The following is a 23,895-nucleotide window of genomic DNA, read 5'->3' on the forward strand; positions in this document are numbered from 1 at the left end:
TTCTTCTCTCCCTCCCTCTCTTTCTTTCTTTCTTTCTCTCTTTCTCTCTCTCTCTTTCTCTTTCTTTAAGTCTGGTATGTACCTTAAGGAGAAAGCTGTAGTTTTTTAAAAGTTTTATATATGGACAGCGGTGTCTGCAGGACAGCGGAAGACAAAACAGGAAAGATGGCAGAATTGTGAGGCCCAGCCCCTTTGTTCATACGTGTCATATTGAAGCCTGCTTTATGTACTGTAACTTCTTACTGTTCTTGTGGTGTCTGCACTATGCACTTAATAAATAAATAGCCCAAAGCAAAAAGTTCTCTTCGCTAACCAATCCATAATTCTTCCCTACAATTCAACACAACTCTGAACCCAAGGAAGCACTGCGATATTCATTCAGCCATTAACTTAGAGAGTCTGACATCTATAACTCTACTCCAGGCAACTATAATTAGTACATAGTGCAGCTACCGGTGAAGGAAACTACTGGAGCATTTACATGCTGAAAATTAAGTACTCGCTTGGATGTTTGCCAAAGTGTTATCCTTAGGCCATTTAAAGAGCCAGCCGCTAAGAGAAACGGGCTCACCCTGAAAACACAAGGCTCCTGTTTCTGTGGCATTTGGTTTGCTTTCATGGTCTCTACTCCATTAATCCAGGATTTGGTTTCAGAAGAGAATGATGGATGGATGAAGAACTGTTGCTAGTCTGTGAGTCAGGTGAGATAAAGCATCTCAAAACAATCCAAAAAGATTGTGAGTTCTGAAGCAAATTCCACTTGAATCTCTCAGTGGGAAATGTAAAAGAATGTAGAGATGACCTTGGAGAAGGTATGGTCCATGAAGGGAGGAGAAACAGGAATTCAGTCTTGTGTAAGTCCCTGCCTTGATTTTGTGTGGTATAAAAAGGGGCCAGGAGGAATTTTCAGAGTTCAGGATTGAAGTCAACCTTTTATGGTGGGTCAGGTCAAGAAACAGACACTAAAAAGATTCTAGAAATAATATTTTCTCACTGCAGGATATAACGGTAGAATCTTGAGACTCAATCAAAGTCTCTCTGTCCCATCATAAAATCAAGATGTGGTTATTGGGAGCTTCTTTCTCACACTTTCTACTTTCTTGAGACTGTTGCCTATTGTCCTCCCATTGCAACGCATCACATTTTTTCCCAAGCTCACCCCAAGATGATAGGTTAATCAGCAAATCATGATTCAGCAAATCACAGTTCAGTGTATGAACCTGAACTCATGAAGACTACAGTCTTTAACTTCCTGTACCTCAGCTATGGAAAATGGAAACTAAAGTGTGGAAACTCAAGGGCAACCTTCTGTTAACGGGGTAAAAAAAACGGTCAAGCTCCCAATATTTCTTCCATATCTGACCAATTCAGAGGCTTCAAACTAGCTGCCAATCACAAAAGCAAATGTGCTTCTGGGTTCATAAAGAACTCTCAAACCAAGCATGCTATAGAATAGAATAGAATAGAATAGAATAGAATAGAATAGAATAGAATAGAATAGAATAGAATATTTATTGGCCAAGTTTGATTGGACACACAATCAAAGGAATTTGTCTTGGTGTGTACGCTCTCGGTGTACATAAAAGAAAAGAAAAGATACCTTCATCAAGGTACAACACTTATAACACTTAATGATAGTCATAGGGTACAAATTGAACACTTAATGATACATACAACACTTGATGATAGTCATAGGCTGCAAATAAGCAATCAGGAAAAAATCAGTATCAGTATAAATTGTAAGTGTACAAGCAACAAAGTTACAGTCATAAGTGGAAGGAGATGGGTGATGAGAATGATGAGAAAATTAATAGTGGTGCAGATTTAATAAATAGTTTGACAGTGTTGAGGGAATTATTTGTTTAGCAGAGTGATGGCGTTCAGGGAAAAACTGTTCTTCTGTCTAGTTGTTCTGTTGTGCAGAGCTCTATAGTGTCGTTTTGAGGGTAGGAGTTGAAACAGTTTATGTCCAGGATGCGAGGGATCTGTAAATATTTTCACAGACCTCTTTTTGATTCATGCAGTATACAGGTCCTCAATGGAAAGCAGGGTTGGTAGCAATTGCTTTTTCTGCAGTTCTAATTATCCTCTGAAGTCTGTGTCTGTCTTGTTGGGTTGCAGAACCAAACCAGACAGTTACAGAGGTGCAGATGACAGACTCAATAATTCCTCTGTAGAACTGGATCAGCAGCTGCTTGGGCAGTTTGAGCTTTCTGAGTTGGTGCAGAAAGAACGTTCTTTGTTGTGCTTTTTTGATGATGTTTTTGATGTTAGCTGTCCATTTTAGATCTTGTGATTTGGTAGAATCTAGAAATTTGAAGGTCTCTACTGTTGATACTGTGTTCTCTAGTATTGTAAGAGGTGGAAGTATAGTAGGGTTTCTCCTAAAGTCTACCACCATTTCTACGGTTTTGAGTGTGTTCAGTTCCAAATTGTTCCGGTTGCACCACGAGGCTAGTTGTTTAACCTCCCCTCTGTATGCAGATTCATCATTGTCTCAAATGAGACCGATCACTGTTGTGTCATCTGCGAACGTCAGTAGTTTAACAGATGGATCATTGTTATGCAGAGAGAAGAGAAGAGAAGTGGGGAGAACACACAGCTTTGGGGGGCCCCATCAGATACCACATCAGGTATCTGATGTGATTCTGCTTAGCTTCACCTGCTGCTTCCTCTTTGTTAGGAAGCTTGTGATCCACTTACAAGTCTGTTCAGGTATCTGTAGCCGGTTTAGCTTAGTTAGAAGAGTGTCTAGAATGATGGTATTGAATGCTGAACTAAAGTCTACAAAGAGGACCCTTGCATAGGTCTTTGGAGGTTCAAGATGTTGTAGGATGTAGTGCAGAGCCATATTAACAGCATCATCTGTTGATCTATTTGCTCGGTATGCAAATTGCAAGGGTCTAACAGTGGATCCGTGATAGTTTTAAGATGGGACAGCAATAGCCTTTCAAAGGTTTTCATGACTACAGATGTTAGAGCAACTGGTCTATAGTCATTCAGTTCCTTGATGGTGGGCTTCTTCAGCACTGGGATGATAGTAGAGTGTTTGAAGCAAGAAGGAACATAGCACATCTCTAGCAATTCATTGAAGATATGGGTGAAGATGGGGGCCAATTGGTCAGCACAGAATTTTAAGCAAGAAGGAGTTATGTTGTCTGGGCCTGGAGTTTTTTCTGGCTTTTGTCTTTGAAATAGGTCTTGCACTTTCTTTTCTGTGATCACTAGGGGTTGTGAACCCAATGGGATGGGATCAGCTGTAGGAGGCAATAAAACACATTCAGGTCATCTGCCAGTTGTTGGTTTCCTTCAGCCTGGGAAGGAGGTTTGCTGTAGCCGATGATATTTTTAAGAGTTTTCCACATGTTTGCTGGTTCATTTGTTGAGAACTGATTCTTTAGCTTTTCAGAATAGCTTCTTTTTGCTGCTCTGATCTCCCTTGTTAATACATTTCTAGCCTGATTGTACAGCATTTTATCACGTTTTCTGTAGGCTTCTTCTTTGGAACGACGTAGCTGCTTAAGTTTAGCTGTGAACCAAGGTTTGTTTTTACTGTATATTCGCAAGTTCCTTGTCAGTACACATAGGTCTTCACAGAAGCTGACATATGATGTTACAGTATCTGTGAGTTCATCCAGGTCTGCAGAGGTATCTTCAAAAATATTCCAATCTGTGCAGTCAAAGCAAGCCTGTAACTTTAATTTTGCCTCCTCAGTCCAGGTCTTCATTGATTTAATTGTTGGTTTTGTAGTTTTAAGTCTTTGCCTGTAAGCAGGTACAAAGTGAATCATGCAATGATCAGAGTGTCCTACAGCTGCTCGTGGTAAAGACCGATAAGCATCTTTTAGTGTTGTGTAGCAATGATCTAAAGTATTCTTGCCTCTAGTGGGACAATTGACATGCTGAAAGTATTTTGATAGCTTTCCTTAAGTTTGCCTTGTTTAGATCTCCCAAAACAATGGCCAGTGAATCAGGGTGTTTGGCTTCAGCCTCCATGATTTGGTCAGCTAGAGTTCGTAATGCCTTGTTTACACAGGCTTGTGGTGGGACATAAACAGCAATTAGAAGAAATGAGGAAAATTCACAAGGCGAATAGTATGGTTTGCAGTTGATAATTAATGTTTCTAAGTTTTCATCACAGAATTTGTATATTACAATTAAATCCTGAGACCAGCTGTTGTTGATATATAAGCATAAGCCTCCTCCCTTCTTTTTACCAGATGTTTCTGTAATTCTGTCTGATCATTCAATCTGAAACCCTGGGATATGCAGGCTGCTATCTTCAATTGATTCATTTAACCAGGTTTCAGAGAAGCACTGAACTGCTGAATTGTAAAAATCAGAATTGTATCTGTTTAAGAGGAGTATTTCATCCATCTTATTAGCAAGTGAACGGATATTGGTTAGGAAAATTGAAGGCAGAGGAGTTTTATTTCTCTAGTAACTTATTGTGCAAATGTCCAGCCTCAGATTATACATTTCCTGAGAAAAACCTCCAAGACGTTCAGCAACTGCTTTCTGTCTTCCTTCCAATAAACTGGTGGCAAGATTTAATTGATCAGTTTTTGGACATAGCGATCAGGGTTTAGAAAGAGCAGCATCAACCCTGGGATGTTGCACAGCAAAGTAGAGGACATAGGTTTTATGTAACTGAAATATCTATGCTACAGAGGTATTTCTAAACACTGAAAAATAATTATAATAAAAAAACAAGAAATAAATGTACATCCTCCACTTCAGCACAGACATATGGTGTGCTTCTTCATAACAACTCTTCCCGCAAAAAAAAAATTGGATATTTTAAAAGTGTTATCTAATCCACCTGGATTAGATTTTATCATGAGGGTCGGTGTGCAGATGTTTTTAACCGCTTCAAACTCTGTCCTCTCAAGCACACTGGCGTTACCTGTAACCATAAAAAACATTACATAGAAGTTGCACTCCACCAGTGGAAAGTCAAAATGTTGCCCCTTTCCCTGGGTTTTATTGATGGAGACAGATTTCCCGAAAGGTTTGGGAAGCAGCATTTTATAGAGAGTGAATTATGTGCATTGTCGTAATTTTATTAATACTGATAAACAATAACCATAATTTTCCAAGGAGTGGGAAGAGAGAGGGAAAAATGGAGAGGTCAAAAAGGAGACTATACACCTAGTAGAATTCTAGATAATTCTGCTGTTATTGGTACCTCTCCTTCCTCCTTACTTTCAAATTGGGAGGAAGAACAGGAGGGTTAAGCAAAGTAAGTGTGTTAACTAAAAAGTCAACACACATCAGGCCCAAGCCCAGAGATAAAACAATAAAATGTAAATGAGTTAAATCCTTCATTTGCTTTCACTTAATGGACAGAATCTTGCCAAACTAAACATATAACCTGGTGGCCCAGTGGTTAGAATGCAGTATTGCAGGCCCACAGCCTGGAGTTTAAACCTGGCAGAACTCAGGGTTGACTCAGCCTTCCATCCTTCCAAGGTCGGTAAAATGAGGATCCAGATTGTTGGGGGCAATATGCAAATAACGCTTCTACAGCATACAGTTCCCAGAGAGTGCTGTAAAGCACTAAATGCTAATGCTAATATGCTATAACCTTCTAACCTACTTGATATATATACCCTGAGAGATTCTAGAGTGTGGCTACCCTGAACCTCTTTCCCCTTCTTGCCTCCAGTTTGGGACTGCACAGTCTCTTAATCTGGACCTCTCTCTGGGAAAGTTCTTGGTTACCAAATTCTCCCACATTGCTACTGCAGGTGCACATTTCATCACATTACACCTATTTTATGGGGGAGGGGGCGGTGTCCCAAAACCAAAAGGACAAAAATGGCACCTCTGAAAATGGGTGATTTTAGTGAATTTCAACTGTGCAGGTTCAAAACGCGACTGCCTAATTCTACCTGATAACTAACTACCTTATATGCAGATGATACCACTCTAATGGCAGAAAGCGAAGAGGAACTAAAGAGCCTCTTGATGTGGGTGAAGGAGGAGAGTGCAAAAGTTGGCTTGAAACTCAACATTAAGAAAACTAAAATCATGGCATCTGGTCCTCTCAATTCCTGGCAAATAGATGGGGAAGAAATGGAGGTAGTGACAGATTTTATTTTCCTGGGCTCCAAGATCACCGCAGATGGGGACTGCAGCCAAGAAATTAAAAGACGCTTGCTCCTGGGGAGGAATGCTATGGCAAATCTAGACAGTGTACTAAAAAGCAGAGACATCACCCTGCCAACAAAAGTGCGTATAGCCAAAGCTATGGTTTTCCCAGTTGCAATGTATGGCTGTGAAAGTTGGACCATAAGAAAGGCTGAGTGCAAAAAATTGAGGCCTTTGAACTATGGTGCTGGAGAAGACTCCTGCGAGTCCCTTGGACTGCAAGGTAATCAAACTGGTCAGTTCTAGAGGAGATCAACCCTGACTGCTCTTTAGAAGGCCAGATCCTGAAAATGAAACTGAAATACTTTGACCACCTAATGAGAAGGAAGGACTCACTGGAGAAGAGTCTAATGCTGGGAAAGATTGAGGGCAAAAGAAGAAAGGGACGACAGAGAACGAGGTGGCTGGATGGAGTCACTGAAGCAGTTGGTGTGAGGTAAAATGGACTCCAGAGGATGGTAGAGGACAGGAAGGGCTGGAGGGACATTGTCCATGGGGTCGCAATGGGTCGGACACAACTTTGCAACTAACAATAACAACAGCAACAACAACCTTATAACGAGGTCATCTCTTTTGCTTCGGCATGAAACTTCCATACCTCATAACTTTTTGTACTGGTGAACTAGTGGGATTTGTACTCTAACAAGAAAAACTAGGCCCACAGTAACATAAAAAACAGTATTAGATCATCTATGGCAGTAGGGAACAGAAAAGCGCTTACAGAAACTTTATAGATTGCATGTAAGACAAATAAACTTTTTTCTCCAACCTGCATCTTTCAGATGTCCTGAACAAAAGCTCCCAAAATTGCCAGACAGCAGATTGTGAATTCTAGAGCCAAGATCTGGAGGACACCAAGAGATAACACTTGTCTTGACATGCCAACACCTTGTTTGTAGGTATATGAGTCTTTTCCCATTGCGTCCTTGCCCAGATATATAAGTAGCATTGTCTGGATAGCTATCATCTGAAAGCAGCATGAAATGCACTTACCTTCGCTACTGGTTCAGGAATGTGAGCGTGCATGCGCCTCTTCTGTGCATGTGCAGAGCCTTTTGCACATGCGCAGAGGGTAAAAAATGGGACATAATGAGCCTCCCGCAGCCGGTGCTACCGGTTCGCATGAGCCAGATAGATCCGGCCGGATTTCACCGCTGTCTGAAAGTAAGAACAAGCTACTGCACCAGGAGACCATGATCATCTAATTTCTCATCATATGGAAGCAATCATCATCCCTGACATCTCCATCCTTTCCTTTGAAGGCATAACTTTCTTAGTTGATTTGAGAATTTCAAAAGAGGCCTGGGACAATTGCTGCAGGCAAGGACTTTTTGTGTTCTCATCAGGCTAAATTTGTGGTCAAACTATATATTACCTGAAGTTTTAGAAGGCAATGGACAAGCCAGAAAGACAGGCCTAGACCAGACAGTGGGAAGGAAAACTCACTGGTGAAGGAAAACGCCTGCATTGGGGATTGCAGGTAACTTACAACAATTCGTTTGGTGTGCGTCCGAAGTTACCATGACACTGAATAAAATGACTTTTCAAACTTACAACCACTGCAGTGGTCACTTGATCAAAATTCAGACCCTTAGAAACTGACTCATATTTATGACATTTGCAGTGTTCCGGGGTCACGTGATCACCTTTTGCTACCTTCTGACAAGCAAAGTCAACGGGGAAGCCAGATTCGCTTAACAACCGTGTTACTAACTTAGCAGCTACAGTGATTCACTTAACCATTGTGGCAAGAGAGTAAATAAAATGGGGCAAAATTCACTTAACAACTGACTTGCTTAGCAACAGAAATTGTGGTCATAAGTCAAGGACTACCGGTATTATTTTACAGCTGTATAAAGTTCACTTATTTATCTTGATTGAGTAATGCTCTTTTTCCCTACTGTGGACAAGGAATCAATTTGGAGCCAGTAGATATAGAAAAATAACTCATCTGGTTTAATTTAGGCAAATGAGTGGACTATAGAAACACAGCATCAATTTAAATGTTAAGAGCCAAATATTTGTTTTGGAACAAAGACCAGTTTGGCAGGTAAATTATAAAAGGATGGTTTCTAGGAGTCAGCCCAACATTTCCAAAGTGTCAAAATAACCTTTTCTCTCCAATAGAGATTTTTTTTCCTCAGTCTGCGTCAAAGCATATTGTCCTATAAACTTCTTTTGTACTGTGTCTATCCTAGAAACAAAGCTTAGATTTTATGTTTTTTTCTCTCGTTCTATCATTCCCAGATCAGAAGTCTGCCCTGAGGAAGTCCACATACTCAAATTCAGGGGTCTCCAACCTTGGCAACTTTAAGACTTGTGGACTTCGCAAAGCTGGCTGAGGAATTCTGGGAGTTGAAGTCCACAAGTCTTAAAGTTGCCAAGGTTGGAGACCTCTGCTCTAATCAGTATACACTATATTCAAATGCCTTATGTGCGTAATCACCAGATGTAATTGTTGTCCCTAATTCGAGTCGGAACCAGGTGCTGGAGCCGATGAAGAACACCAGACCAGAGGTGCAGATTTGGTTTCCTTTTATTGAAGCACTTCAGCGAAAGGGGTCCCAGCCAGCAAAATGCCAGGACCCAGAACAAAGAATTAAGAGAGCTTTATACAATTTCACTAAAGCAGAAGGCGGGACAAGGCAGGGTATATAAGAAATATTATCTAATAAACATTTAGTAATGATCTAACAATTTGTTCTATTGGTCTCTACCCACCCCTATTCCTACGCCTTAGCTAATGAGTGCTCCAGAAGTTACCTAATACACTTTCCATTTGCTCCAGGTCATTCCTATTCCTAACTTCTAGCTGAGATATGCAGGATGACTAACTCTTTGTTATCTGTCCTCTAACCACCTAGGATGGTTACAAGTGTTACATTTGCATATTATCTATGAATAAACACTCTTTGTTTTTGCCAGACAAATTCCACAAATACAGGTTTCCTGGTTTTCTTTCAAGTGTATGCCACAGCCTTGCTTCAAACTCAAGGCCCGTGGGCCACAGCTGGCCTGTGGGGTGCTTAGATCTGGCCCGTAGGGCAGGAGTGAAATGCTCCCGGTTCAGACCGGATCTCCCAATCCAGTAGCGGTGGCGGCGGATGGTTCAGAGAACCAGTAGCAAAAATCCCTGCCCCCCCCGCCCCAGCTGAGCCGCGTGATCATCACAGGTTTTTTTTTAACTTTTAAAAGCATTTTTTCTTCGCCTGAAAAAATGCTTTTAAAAGTTAAAAAAAAAAGCCTCTGATGATCACACGGCTCAGCTGGGATAGTCAGAACCTTTTCAAAGCATTTTTTTCTACAACCTCTTCGGCCAAAGAGGTTGTAAAAAAAAAAGCTTTTAAAAGGCTCCTCTGGCGATCCCTGCTGAGTTGCCTGATCGTCAGAACCTTTTAAAAGCATTTTTTTCTACAACCTCTTCGGCCAAAGAGGTTGTAAAAAAAAAAGCTTTTAAAAGGCTCCTCTGGCGATCCCTGCTGAGTTGCCTGATCGTCAGAACCTTTTAAAAGCATTTTTTACAACCTCTTCGGCCGTTAAAAGCATTTTAAAATGCTTTTAAAAGGTTCTGGCGATCAGGCAACTCAACTGGGATCGTCATAACCCTTTAAAAGCTTTTTTCCCTCTGGAAAAAAAACCTCGGCTGAAGAGGTTGTAGAAAAAATGCTTTTAAAAGTAAAAAAAAAAGTTGGCCATGCCCACCCAGTCACATTACCCCACCACCACCAAGCCATGCCACAGAACTGGTAGTAACAAATTTTACATTTCACCCCTGCCACAGCGCTACCCTGGAAACAGCAAAGGATTGGCCCACTGTGCCTCTGCCAGTGAAAATGGAGCTTGGGAGGGCCACGCATGGCCCTCAGTTCCATTTTCATTGGCAGAGGGTTGCAGAAGGCCATTGCAGCCAAAAATGGAGCTTGGGAGCCCATTTTCACTGGCAGAGTACTTGGGCCACCACAGAGGACACAAGTGATGTCAAGCTGGCCATGCCCCAGGGCCACACACCCTCCCCCCCGAGGTCAAGTACAACCCTGCTGCAACCCACAATGAAATCGAGTTTGACACCCAACCTAACCCTTTCTAGGATGAAAAAAGAGAGAAACACACAGGGAACGCCTGCATTCAGAAAATCTGAATCAAAAGGCTTTCTAGATACCTCTTGCAAGTGGGCTGGATAAATGCAACTGCCCACTGTGATAAAACTGTGTTGGATGTTCACATCTAGTGGGTGCAAAGAAGCACCTATAAATTACAGCTGGAAAGAGAAAATGGGGTGGGCCTGGGGGAATGTTTCTTAGGAATCCATGCAGACGTCGGCTCTCAACTAGAATAAAATGAAATATTTCAACAGGCCATGAAACTTTTCCATCTCCAATCCAATTAAAGCTAGGCTACCCATCTTCCATTCAGAGGGGAGGAAGGGAGGAGCAAGTCTTCTGATCTTTCTACTTGGGGATGTCAATCAACATCTTGGATTAAAGCAACACAAGAGCAGCCTGCTCCGCGGCATTGTCCCTCCTTGTCCTGCTTTGTTTCACATCTGCTTCTCACCTAGGCCACCAGAGGAGCAGGCAAGCAGGTGGCTCTCAGCTCAGCAGCAGCTGTCTCACCCCTTTCCCCCCCCTCCCCGGGACCATCGAAGATGAGCCTGCTTTGGCTTCAGCCGTTGGGAGTTGTTGTCCCCAGTAACAAGCCCACCCTTTGTTTTGCAAAGGGAGAGAATGGAGGAAGAATGCTTGACCTGGAAACAGAGACTCTATCGGGCAGACGCGTCTGCCTCCCTACTGTGCAGGCTTTGTTGGATTTGCAAGACGCTGCGTGAGAAAAGTGACCTGAGTGGGCCACGGCTGCCAACGACAAGTTACACCTCCCTTCCCCACTTCAGGGGCATAGTAAATAATGTCTCTCCTTGTAATTGGGCTCAATGGCTCATGTTCATAGCAAAGTTCCTTAAACAGCTTTGTGCTATATCTCCGCCACGGGCTTCTGTTCTTTGCTTATAACTAGGATGACTAGCTGTGCATTTTTTTTTTTTTTTGTTTTACAATTTGGCAGAGAGATTCAGAGGCTTTAAAGATCCAGGCAAAGTCAAAGTTCGGTTGTAAAGTTATTTATTAACGTGAAGGAAGTGGAATCCTCAGTCAGATGCTGAGTTCGACTAATTCTCAATCCTGTCAGCTGGCAATTATGAAAGTTGAAATCCAAAACATCTGGACGGTTTCAGGTTCAGCAAGGGAAAGCTGCTCAACCTTAGTCTCCAAATCCTAAACTGTTTATTTCTGCAGAATGCCAAATGCTCAATAAAAAAGTCCATACTAAGTAGACTCAACTAGCTCTCCACGACAAATCCCTCAGGCCAAAAGGCTCCATAGAAATGAAATATCTGCACGAGGGAGTCAGCATAACACAAAGCTGGTACCACTAGAGGCACCTGATTTAGTATCATCCCCCCCATGGTTCCAAAAAAGAGCACTCTATTAAAGACAATGCTGAGTTTTTACTGGATGAGGGAGAAAATAATATTTTAAAAGCAGCAAGGCCTCTGGGGGAGGAAATGTTACTCATCGACACTTGCTAGTATGACAAAGAGATGTTAGCAGGAGATACATGACCTTTTCGTTACAAAGAGATGTTCAGAATAAGAGAATTGGAAGGGATCTTGAAGGTCTTCTAATCTGGGATTGGGCATTGTTATGACTAATATAAACTTTGTATTATTTCCAAATAACTGGGCTAAGGTATGGAAGGAAGTTGGGCATATTTTAAGATGGGAGAAGTTATAACTGTCATTGTTAGGGTGAATGTCTGTGATAAAAATGAATGCATTACCAGTGGTGAAATCCTCACGGGTTGCCACCGGTTTGCTGTCCGTGCATGTGCACTGGGCGCCAAATATGTGCTGCATGCGTACATGCGCAGTGCGTGGCAAATGCACGCTGCACACACACGCATGCAGTGTGCAGCAAACACACCCTGTGCACGCATGCACAATGCGGCCAAAGCACATGTGCAGTGTGCACCAAACACGTGCTTCGCACGGAAAAAGGAGCCGTTTAAAGGTAAGTAGAACAGCAAGGGGGGGGAACAGCTGTGCCGCGCAATTTAGATTCGCTAGAAAGCAGGATTTTCTGCTTTCTAGCAAATATAAATCGCGTGGCACAGATGATCGTTGGAAATACCAGTGTGGACGAACCGGTAGCTTTTATTACTATTACAATTCGCTCGAACTGGTGCAAACCGGTAGCATTTCACCCCTGTATATTATTGAAATTATGTTTTTTATTTCAAACACCAGTTTGATAAATGACATACTTTTCACACAAAGACAAAAAAGAAATCTGGTGAAGAAATAAAGTGAAGTCAGGAGAATAATTGTCTGCAGAAATATTTAGCTGTCAATGGTTTTCATAGGCACAGTTAAGGGAGACATTTGATATAGAAAAAAAAAGGTCTGGAATTGAAAAACATAAAATTGAATTTGAAATCTTATTGTGTACAAATAATGAACATGTGATTGTGAAAATGTATAAACGTTGCTGAGATTTAAGACTGAAGGTCAAGTTAAAGATGATAAAATGGGCTAAGAATGTTGGTTATAAAATAGAGATGGACCAATGGGGGAGACTGTGGTTAAAAGGACTGAAGTTCACATTATGTTACATTTTGATAGAGAACTTTTATAAAATTATGTACCGCTGGTATATGATGCCAGGGAAATTGTCTAAGAAGTATAAAGAATCTCTAATCAATGTTGGAAATGTGGAACACATAAAGGGTCATATTATCATACATAGTGACTTCTGAAAGAAAAATTAGATACAAAAAAAATCCATTGATACAAAGATTTTTTTAAGAGTACAATTCAGATGAAACCAGAACTTTTTTTACTGGGACTTATGAATAGCCAAATAAAAGAGATTTATGGAAGACTGATTTTGTACATTATATGGTAATTGCAGTGAGGTTATAGGTAGAAAGAAAGAAATGCCTAATGAAGAATCATTTTTTTTCCTAACAATATGGAGATAGTATTGAAAGTGGATTTACAACTGATAGGCTAAGAAAAATGTTTAGAAAGGGTGTTTCACTAAAATCTACAAAAATCTGTTTTAGATATAGTTTGTATTAAGAATATTTATTATAATAGTGAAAACTCATATAAACTAAACTTAAAAAAGGAAAAGTGAATAGAATAAAAAGTTCAAGGAAAAAGAAAGAAAGAAAATATGAGAATATAAGAACATAATAAAGAGAGAAGAAATAAATAAGGAAATGACTTCCAACCTTCATCACAAGCATAAAAGATTTAGTAAGTTTACGGTACTGTCTCTAAAGTTACAGACATTTATCTCTTCATCCCAAATCCCATCAGTTATCTATAAACAAATCCATAAAGCTTCATCTTTTGTATCATGGTATTAGCAAAAAGTCCATAAACTGTTGTCCGAAGTCTATAAACTGTTGCCATTACTTATTTTAACCTTGATCAAATAAGCCAACTTTATATTCCTTCCTTTTATTTTTAACAGTCTTAACTTTAAAATTCTTTCAAATATTGTTGAAGGACTTGAATTTTCTTCGATTCTTGTTTCTCTCTCTCTTACAACTCTCTTTTGTAAATCAATTTATTTTAAATTATTCAGGTCACTCTCTTGATTTGTCATTTGTATTTCCATTTTAAATTTTTTTTAAAAATTAAAATTCTTTTTTAGATCAGGTATAAGACAACGTATTTTTGGCAGAGACTGGAAAGCTTTTATGGACTTTTTGCTGAAAAATGGGGGAAAAATGTTTTGTGATTTCTGGATTTGCTGATTGAAAAGGGTTGAATATAGGAAGAGGATAGAGGAAGGAAATGAGGATAAGATTGCAATTGTGAGTTTGGAAGTTGCTTCCTTTTGTATCTTTTCTTTTTTCTATTTGCATTTCTTTCTATACTCCCTTTTTCTTAAACGTATATCTTTTATATTTCTGAAAAGTTTTCAATAAAAATTAAAAAGCCAAACATGCAAGTCATTGTCAACTGTAATAGTAATCGCTCACCCTGAAAATTTATATTTTTTAAAAATGTAAACAATTAAAAACTAGATACGTACACCCATGTCATTTGTTCATCAGATGGCTTTTTAAATTAGATAAATAAATAATCACTCAAACATACCAGTTAGAGGGATATCTTGCCATATTAATCAATTCCAACCAGTTTACTAGATCTGACTCAGAAGAAAATAGCCCTGTCAGCCACTTCTGAATGACATCCCTATTTTATTTTAATTTACAACCTCACTAATTTAAATCCTGGCTTTATTTACAGCCATAGGATAGAGAACGTAACTGCAAAAGTCAATTAATTAGATGATTGATTAATTTTAGGCAAGACATTTGAAAAGAGCTCTCACAGCAAGCTAAACCTGACCAAGTTTCTAAGCTAACCTGGGTTAGCCTCTTTCCTGAATCTCTCCAAGGTAGAAATCAGATTGAGAAGTTGAAACAAAACTTGGACCAAGATACTATAGTGGAAAACTGTTTGTGCATTGTTGACAAGAAAACAAGCCCAAGTGACAATATTTTCAAAAGAGTTTTGACAGATCCAAAAATAGAGCACTGCTTGGAATGACCCTTTTCAGCTCCCATCTACTACCCATTTTGACATGGCATACTGAATCTGTCCAGGGACCCCCTAAAATGAGATTGGGAGAAGAAACAGTAGAGAAATAAGTGTTAGAATAGAATAGAATAGAATAGAAATAGAATAGAATAGAATAGAATAGAATAGAATAGAATAGAATAGAATTTTTTATTGGCCAAGTGTGATTGGACACACAAGGAATTTGTCTTGGTGCATATGCTCTCAGTGTACATAAAAGAAAAGATACGTTCATCAAGAATCATGTACAACACTTAATGATAGTCATAGGGTACAAATAAGCAATCAGGAAACAATCAATATAAATACAAATCATAAAGATACAAGCAACAAAGTTACAGTCATACAGTCATAAGTGGAAGGAGATGGGTGATGGGAAAGATGAGAAGATTAATAGTAGTGCAGACTTAGTAAATAGTTTGACAACGTTGAGGGAATGATTTGTTTAGCAGAGTGATGGCGTTCGGGGAAAAACTGTTCTTGTGTCTAGTTGTTCTGGTGTGCGTTGTTTTGAGTGTAGTATACAGGACATGTCCTCAATGGAAGGCAGGATTGGTAGCAATTGTTTTTTCTACAGTTCTAATTATCCTCTGAAGTCTGTGTCTGTCTTGTTGGGTTGCATAACCAAACCAGACAGTTACAGAGGTGCAAATGACAGACTCAATAATTCCTCTGTAGAACTGGATCAGTAGCTCCTTGGGCAGTTTGAGCTTTCTGAGTTGGCGCAGAAAGAACGTTCTTTGTTGTGCTTTTTTTTTTTAATAAATAATTTTTATTTCCATTTTCAAACATCGTATTTATGTACAAATTATTATCCATCATTAATCATTAATTTTTATTTATTACTGATTCAGGCCTGCCCGATTGCCACTTGCTTTCTTCACAACCTCCCTCTCTACCCTCTACTACTTTCCCATCCATCCTCATCTCCTTCACTTTACTACTTCCTCTCCTCCTTCTCCACTCCTCCCTTCTTCCACCCTATCTAACCTTCTTATTCCCCTCCTCCCTTCTTCCACCCTATCTAACCTTCTTATTCCCCTCCTCCTTCTCTACTCTTTCCTACCTACTTTCTTCCCTCCTTCTACTCCTCTCCTTTTCTTCCTGAAATGGCAGTCGAGCATCCCCAATATCATTTAAATTTTAATTTCATATCTTCAAAATTACTGTACATTAATAATCAATCCATGTATCATTTCCCTTCCCCCTCCTCCCCTTCCCCCCCCTCAGACTTCCCAGAGCAAATACCGGGTATTATGACCAACAATCACAAGCTAACGTATACAAAATATACATAACCTCCCACCTTTAAAAATTTAAAACTTTAGATCCCCTCACAATAAAAATAAAAAGATAGGAAAGAATAATAAAAAAAAAGGAAAAGAAGAGAAGCAATACCAACTTCACATATTACTTCTTCTTACAGTCCAATCTTAAAATTAATCCATCTTCTCAAATTCAATTTTTTTTCCCACTTGTATATTCCTTCAAATTTCATAAGTCCATTTCTCAAATTACTGTCCATCTTCTCGAACTCAAATTTTTATCACTTATATATTTCTTCAATTGCCATAACATTTAATGTCCGTTCTTCTTACAGACCATTTTAAAAATTAATCCATCTTCTAAAGTTCAATTTTTTTTCAGCCGCTTGAATATTCCTTCAAATTTCATAAGTCCATTTCTTAATTTACAATCCAGCTTCTCAAATTCAAATTTTCATCACTTATATATTTCTTCAATTGTCATAAGATTTAATATCCAATCTTCCAATACTACTCCATCAATCAAATATCATTTCAAATAAAATTTCTCAAATATATTATTCATCCACAATATAACAGTAAGCAGTTAAAATCATTACATCCACATTATCTAAATTCATAAATTTCACTTTCCATCCTTCACAATTGAATAATATCATCCCATAGATTTATACCATACGAATAGCAAATAACAAAAATCCTATAATTTATATCCTAAACAAATCAATTCCAAAAATTAACCATAATCATCATATTCACATTTTAAACATTCCTCCCCTCTCACATTCTATTTTCCATCATTTCCAAACCAATTAACTTAGCATCTAACAACAAAGGATTCCCACTCTTTAAAACATTAATATAAAAATGTCTCGCTTTCATAACTGAATTAAGAAAATACTTTCTGCCTCTAAAATTCACTGACAAACCCATTGGGACTTCCCATCTAAAATATATCTGATGTTTCTTAAACTCATCCACTAAAAAAGCAAATTCTCTTCTCTTTCTTAACATTTTAGGTGGAATTTTCTTCATCATTTTTATATCTTGTCCCAATATTTGGAATTTATTTTTATAAAAGGCTTGCAAAATTTCGTACCTAACCTTTTTAGTTGTAAAATAAATAACCACATCCCTCGGTACTCTATTTTGTCTTGCCCACCAAGAATTAACACGATAAATTCTTTCAATATTAGTCTCAAAATCTTCTGGCTCCACACCCTTTATCTGAGCAAAGGCTTGCGTAAAATCTCCTTTAAATTTTCCTTCCTATTTTGTTTCAACCCCTCACCCTTATAGCATATTCCATTAATCTATATTGTAATATTACTCTTTCTTCATCTGCCCTATCTACCTTTGCCTGTATATCTTCCATCTTATTATCTAAGTTCCAATTGTTTTGATTTTTTTGAGTTTCTTCTATTTTCCTTTGCAACTCTAAATTAGCTTTATTAATTTCTGCAAAATCATCCTCCATCTGAATACAAGAGCTCAATATTTGCGCAATTGCATCCTTTACCATTTTCATTTCCCTCTTCTGCTCTTCCACCACTTCCTTAAAATCCAACATCTCTTTCTCTATTTCATCAAATTTTTGATCTATTTCTAAAAAATGACTCTCCAAAAACTCCTGTAAAAAATTTCTTAATTCCTTTTTAATTTCTTCTTTTAATTTTTGAATCTGAGCTGAAGAAATTTTAAAGTTTTTAATGACTTTTGGCACTATTTGCTTAAAAGCCTTTTTAAAATATATATATATATATATATAGCTTGATAATGGACCAAGAAGAAGAAAAAAAAATTCAAAAAGAAAAATTCAAAAAACTTTTCTTCTAAATCACTATAATCCCAAAGAAGAAGAAAAAATATAAATCATAAGATTCTTGTTTCTTCCATTTAATCATTCCTATATATCTTCTATTTCGACACTAGCTGTTAGTAAGCATTTCTTTAATTTTCGTTTTCAATATACACATTCCACAAAACCGCCATTTGCTTTCTTCTCTCCTATCTTTGCAGCAAATATATCCTCAGGGGCTTGCAGTCTTCTTACAAACAAATGTTAAAACTCCAGTTTCTGCTCCATCCACGTTACAGTCCATCATAAATCAACTCCAGCCGTGGAAATTGGACGCTTCGTTTGTCCGCCATAAAGGCAGAAGCCTCGCCCAGCCAGGAGCTTATCAGGCTATGGAAAGAGATCTCCCTGTAAGCCTTTGAAGCTTATTAGGGTGTCTCAACTTCAAACCTGAATGCTCATCTTTCCTTCTTTGCCCGAAGGAGAGAATTCCAAGCTGTCGGACCCAGATTTACGATGTCCTGACAGCTCTTACTGACTAGGGAGTTAGCAGCTAAATCATAGCTGCTCTCCACGAAGCGGAGCCATACCGGAAGTCCCCTTTGTTGTGCTTTTTTGATGACGTTTTTGATGTTAGCTGTCCATTTTAGATCTTGTGATTTGGTAGAACCTAGAAATTTGAAGGTCTCTACTGTTGATAGTGTGCTGTCATTGTAAGAGGTAGTAGTATAGGAGGGTTTCTCCTAAAGTCTACCACCATTTCTATGGTTTGGAGTGTGTTCAGTTCCAGATCGTTCTGGTCGCACCACGAGGCTAATTGTTCAACTTCCCATCTGTATGTGGATTCATCACTGTCATTGTATGTGGATTCATAACGATCACTGTTATGTCATCTACGAACTTCAGTAGTTTAACAGATGGATCATTAGAGATGCAGTATAAAAACATATAGTAGTGGCCAAAATTGTGGAAACCTTTTGGGAAAAATCTATTTTTGAGGTTTGATGACTAATAACATCACTTTTTTGGAGTAGTACCATTATATATGAATGGAAAGATAATTTTAAATGACAAATTAAACCTTCTCTACAAAGGTGTGTGTTGATCTCAGTAAAGAGCTGATTCAAAAGCTTATTTTTTTTAGTCTTTGACGTTGTGTATGGAAAGAGTTTATTGATGTTTTCTGCCAGTATGGCTTGCTTTCCCAATGTAGGCCACCTGGTATTTCCTGATAATCTCTGATTCAGGAGGTAACCAGATACAACTCTGCTTCCTTTCCAAACCCACAGAAAATCAGAAAAAGGAATTACCAGCTCAGATTCACAAACTAATCTATGCCCATAATGTATAGTTAGTTGGAGAGATTTGATGCACAGTCCATCTCTAGAAATAAAATACAATTAACAGTTTTATTAAAATTAAAATTTTAAATGAATGCTTATGTTAGATTTCCTAGCCTAAAACCTAAGACTGAATTTAACAAAACCTTTGGAAAATGCAAAGAACCCAAGGGAGTCATGTTAGCAGTCATGTCAACTTGCAGAGATAGTTTAGGGGAATGTTTAGGGAAGGTTATCTTTTAAAATCTTTACAGTCAATTGTACAATTATATAAAGTTTATTCAGAGGATAAAAAAGTAAAACAGAAGAACAAAGGAAGGCCCAAATTGCACTTAAAGAATTTAAAAGAAGATCAATAAAGGCAATTTACTTGGCTGCTATCTATTTAACCCTAAGCATGGACAGAAGGCATTGATAAGAGCAACATCTCTGGTAGAACCAAGAGATACAGAATGGAATTTCAATTTTATGGGAATCTGAAATCAGTGAAAGGTTGTCCCTTAGCAAATTGTTCCATTTTTAAGTCAATGATTTAGCCAGCAAGTCAGAAAATTACTCAGGGGTGTGAGGTCACCTTCTTAAAAAGTTTGAACCTGCACTTCAAATCATCCATGCGGACATGGAGAGAGAGATAATTATGAAAAGCAAGCAGCTTCTGGATATGAGTTTAGAGACGAAGAACCTATGCTTATCCTATAGTGACAGTCCCGCTTTTTAATAATTTGTCCCGCGTCCCGCAGCAATTCCAAAAATGGGAGGCGGCAACGCAAGAGGAGGAGGCGGAGAAGGGGGAGTGGCAGAGAAGGGGGCGCGAGAGGAAGGAGAGACGCCGCTTGACTTCACCCGAGAGGAAGAGAAGAGCCGAGAGGAGAGCCGAGCCTGCCTGGAAAAGCGGAGAAGCAGCAGCCACTCCTCCTCCTTCAGGCAGATGGCAAGACTCAGCACGCATGCACAGCCCCCCGCCTCCCCCCCCCCCGTCAATGGTGTCCCGCTTTGCCATCGCTGAAATCTGGTCACTTTAGCTTATCCATATTTCAAGACAAAGATCCTGATAGTCAAGGGGGATACCAGAATTTATGGAGAATTCAAAACTTCTGAAAGGCAGCAGATTAAGACTGTATTTGGTTTTAGCTGTGCTCCAAATTCATTTCAGTAAACACTAAAGCCATGTTTTATTGCAGATGCTGTTCACTATATGTGGGAAACCACTTAGAAGGCTATGAGATTACACATGGATGTGCTCGACACACTTGGGTTTGCAGTGCAATGTGGTGTTGCTAACAGCAACCGCCTGGAGATCGTTTGACTAACTGGAAACTTTAGAACAGAGAAGATTCTAAGAAACTTCATAAAAAAGAGAAATATTTGCTAAGCATCAATATGAGAAAATCACTTAGGATTCCAGAAAGCTGTTAAAGTTACCTGAACAGAACTAACGACTGAAAGAAAGAAAAAGTGTTTTGTAACAGAGAAAATAAAATGTGAAAAACAACCAAAGAAAGAAGGGAAACAAGAGAACCAGTTTAGTCTAGGGGTGAAGGCACCCGGGTGAAAACTGGGAGACAGTGAGTTCTAGTCCCACCGTAGCCATGAAAGCCAGCTTGGGTCAGTCACTCTCTCTCTCACCCCAACCCACCTCACAGGGCTGTTGTTGTGGGGCAAATATGAGGAAAAAGAAACATTAGGTATGTTTGCCACCTTGAGTTACTGATAAAGTAATAAAGGCAAGATAAAAATCTAATAAACAAACAAATGGCGGCATATCATCTTTTCATCAGGAAATATGGTAGTCTTTTTCACTGCTTTTAAAATGTTTCAGGATTTATACATCTGTGTTGAGGACAGAACGTGATGTACTAAAGATGGATACTAATGGAAGCTATCCATCCATCCAAGAAGGAAGGAGACTGATGTGTTTGTGATACTGTGATTTGCTTGTGTGTAGACAGAGTTCGAGAAAGATAGGAAACAGATTGTCAAAGCACCACTTCTTCACCATGAGAGTAGCAGGATCTTCATAAATTCACCAAGTACATTTATGTTCAGAAGCCAGTGAGCTAGTCATAGGAAGTAAATAGGAAGAATACCAAAGAACTCCATGTAGAGCAGGGGTGTCAAACTCACGGCCTGTGGGCCGGATGCATCATGTGCTGGCCACGCCCACCCTCAGTTTAGCGAAAGGGGGGAAAGTCCCAATACATCACGTGATGACGACGTGACGATGTGAGTTTGACAGCCCTGATCTAGAGCATCCTCAACAAAACTCAGTTCCTTTTGGAGAAGATAGTGTGCACCTTTAAGCATTGTTTTTAAAAAGTTTTGTAAATCAAAGCAATACTTTTTTAGGTAGAACACAAACATTCATTTGCCGAAATATTTACTGGGGAGTTAGGCCGAATTCCACATCACATCAAAAGAATGGGTTTGAAATGGATCTCCAAGCATTCATAGCAAGATAGTTTGCTTCTGCTCTGCCTTTTGGCCCTCCTGAATGCATTTTTTAGTCTTCTCCTCTTCTTCCCTTGCCATCCAATTAAAAGACACCCTCCCCTCCCACCCGACTGATCAGCACTTTCTAAAGCAATTCAGCTGTCTTAACCCCATCAATCTCCAACTTTCCCACACTGGGAGCTCATCTTTCATTTCATTATAAAGTAGGGGACCACAACTGGTTTTTCTGTTTTTAGTGTAATTTTGTTTTTCTCTGCTTCCTCTCAAAATTTTCTCCTTTCCCTTCCCTTGGTTTTTCTCCAGTTCAGAACAGGAAAAAAAATGAGTGTGTTTGTGGTTCGTCTGGGTCTTTTTCCAAAACTGAACTTGTGTTTTTGAATAATTCAGTTTTGGAAAAGCGACAAAAAATGGGACTGAGCACAGATGGGCTTAAAATAATTCAGTTTTCAAAATGACTGGAAATCCCCAAACTCTAACTAAGGTCATTTGTGCTTCTGGAAAGTAGAAATGCAAACATCCGGGCCAAAAAGGAACATAAAAAATTGTTTTTCTAAACCTGCACAGTGGGAAATGAATTTCTCCTCAATACACAGAAGAAATACACCGAAGAAATAAATGCTCAAATAAACAAATTATGTATACATGAATTCCTGGATAGGAATATATGTATAATATTACATGAGAAGGCAATTCACAACAGCAATTTAAGCTGTTTCTATCTTGTCATGTTACTGGCTAATAATCTAAAACCAGCTTTAAGAATTCCAACCCAGAACCTGCTGGCACTTAGTCAAGCCTACAATAACCACAGCAGAGGTGGGTTTCAGCAGGTTCTGACCAGTTCTGGAGAACCGGTAGCGGAAATTTTGAGTAGTTCGGAGAACCGGTAGTAAAAATTCTGACTAGCCCTGCCCCCATCTATTCTCTGCCTCCTGAGTCCCAGCTGATTGGGAAGAAATGGAGATTTTACAGTAACCTTCCCCTGGAATGGTGAGGGAATGGAGATTATACAGTATCCTTCCCCTGCCACACCCACCAAGCCACACCCACCAAGCCATACCCACAGAACCGGTAGTAAAAAATTTTGAAACCCACCACTGAACCACAGGATCTGGCTGGTCATCCCTTCCAATCAGAATCAGAATAGAGCTGGAAGGAACTTTGGAGGTCTTCTAGTCCAGCCCCCTGCTTAAGCAGGAGATCCGACCTATAGCACTTCAGGCAATCTCTACAGGGAAGGCAAGACTTGCTTATTGACTGATATGTCGATTAGCTTACCAGTGCTTCGCTTTTCCTTTTAAAGATTACAGGAAGTCCTCAACTTACGACCATGAATGTAGCGAGGGTTCAAAATTACAACAGTGCTGAAAAATGTGACTTACAACCAATCCTCACGCTTACAACTGCTATCGCATTCCTATGGAGAAGCAACATGATCAGGACTTGGATGCTTGGCAACCATCATGAATTTATGTTTGTTACAGCATCTTGGGGTCACGTGATCACCATTTGAACCTTTCCAGGTGGCTTCCAACCAGCAGGGTCAATGGGGAAGCCGGCAGGAAAGGTCAGCGTTTGTGGTTGCCTGGTGTCTTGCTTAACAATCACAGTGATTCACTTGACAATCATGGGAAAAAGGCAGCGGTAGGATTCAAGTAATTTAACAACCGGTTCTCTGCCCTATTTTTTATTTTTTTGCAAATTTTTTTATTTTTCCATAATAATTCCCACAATTTGACCAGTGTACAATACAATCACTTATCCAACAATCAGTCCCATACTCAAATTATACTCAGTCAGGGCTGCTCGACTGCCACTCCCCCCTTTAATCCTTTCTTCCCTTCTCATCCTTCTTAAACTTCCCCCACCACCTTCTCCTCGCTTTCCTACTTCCCCTCCTCTTTCCCACTTCTCACTACCATCCTTTCTAATCCTCTATCTTCTCCTTCTTCTCCTCCTCCTATCCTTTCTTCTCCCTCCCTTCTTTCCTCCCTACCCACCTACCTACCTACTTTCTCTGCCCTATTGATTTCTTCCAACAACCACTTTGCCAAACTGCTCAGTAAGTTAACAACCGGTTCTCCCGAAGTGGTGCGAACTGGCTGAATCCCACCACTGGAAAAAGGATAAAATCAGGTGCGATCACTTGATGCCTCACATAACAGCCGCAACACTTAATAATAAATTGTCCAGTCCCTATTGCGGTCATAAATCGAGGACCAGCAGTATTCCCTTCTC

The 23,895-nt window shown here is 39.4% G+C and overlaps 1 protein-coding gene across 1 annotated transcript in view; it reads right to left on the reverse strand.

Annotated features, from left to right (window-relative positions):
* The window catches only part of RHBDL3 (rhomboid like 3), a 179,408-nt gene that overhangs the window by 68,652 nt on the left and 86,861 nt on the right, over positions 1-23,895 (reverse strand). The gene's annotated exons all lie outside the window — the stretch shown is intronic.

This window comes from Ahaetulla prasina, chromosome 2 (genome assembly GCF_028640845.1).
Source record: "Ahaetulla prasina isolate Xishuangbanna chromosome 2, ASM2864084v1, whole genome shotgun sequence".
NCBI classification, from domain to species: domain Eukaryota; kingdom Metazoa; phylum Chordata; class Lepidosauria; order Squamata; family Colubridae; genus Ahaetulla; species Ahaetulla prasina.